Genomic DNA, 1340 nt, shown 5'->3' with positions numbered 1-1340 from the left:
ATGTTGACAGAGGAGAATTGATCATTCAAGTGAATGAAGAATCCTTTGTGTTTAAGGCTCAAGGATATCCCTCTGTAACCATGGAGAGGAAGCATGAAGAGCTTCTCCTAAAACAGAGTCAAACAGAGTCCCCACAGTCAAACTCTAAGTTTGGTGCTGGGAGGTTCCAACATTGCTCTAAACATCTGTGAGGCTCCATGAGAGCCCACTGTCAAGCTACTGACATTAAAGAAGCGCTTGTTGGGAGGCAACCCAATGTTATATTTATCTATTTTCCTTTTGTTATTTTATGTTTTCTGTAGGTTGATGATCATGTGAAGTCACAAAAACAATTGAAAAAGCAAAAATAGCACACCCTGGAGGAAAAACTTAATGGCGTTTAAACACCAGTAAGGGCAGCAAATGGGCATTTAATGCCCAGTCTGGCACCATTCTGGGCGTTTAATGCCAGAAAGGGGCACCAGACTGGCGTTTAACGCCAGGAATGGGCAAGAAGCTGGCGTTAAACGCCAGAAAGGGGCAGCAGCCCGGCGTTTAACGCTAGGATTGGCAGAAAGGGCGTTTTTGCACACCACTTGGTGCAGGGATGAGCTATCCTTGACACCTCAGGATCTGTGGACCCTACAGGATCCCCACCTACCCCACCACTCTCTATCTTCTTCACCCATTCACCAATCACCTCAATACCTCTTTCCCAAAAACCCTTCACCTATCAAATCCCACCATTCTCTTCATCACTCACATCCACCCTTCATAAAACCTCACCTACCCCACCATCCAAATTCAAACCACTTTTCCTCCCAAACCCACCCATAATGGCCAAACCCTACCCCTCTCTCCACCCCTATATAAACCCATCTTCACCCCCTCATTTTCACACAACCTAAACACTACTTCTCCCCCTTGGCCGAAACACAAAGCCCCCCTCCATCTCCTCTATTTCTTCTTTTTCTACTCTCTTCTTTCTTCTATTGCTCGAGGACGAGCAAACCTTCTAAGTTTGGTGTGGTAAAAGCGTTGCTTTTTGTTTTTCCATAACCATTTATGGCATCTAAGGCCGGAGAAACCTCTAGAAAGAGGAAGGGGAAGGCAAAAGCTTCCACCTCCGAGTCATATGAGATGGAGAGATTCATCTCAATGGTGCATCAAGACCACTTCTATGAAGTTGTGGCCATGAAGAAGGTGATCCCTGAGGTCCCTTTCAAACTCAAAAAGAGTGAATATCCAGAGATCCGACATGAGATCCAAAGAAGAGGTTAGGAAGTTCTTACCAACCCCATCCAACAAGTCGGAATCTTAATGGTTCAAGAGTTCTATGCCAATGCATGGATCACCAAGAA

The sequence above is a fragment of the Arachis duranensis genome, chromosome 1 (genome assembly GCF_000817695.3).
Source record: "Arachis duranensis cultivar V14167 chromosome 1, aradu.V14167.gnm2.J7QH, whole genome shotgun sequence".
NCBI lineage: Eukaryota > Viridiplantae > Streptophyta > Magnoliopsida > Fabales > Fabaceae > Arachis > Arachis duranensis.
The sequence above is the reverse complement of the archived record's forward strand: the minus strand, read 5'-3'. Positions refer to the sequence as shown.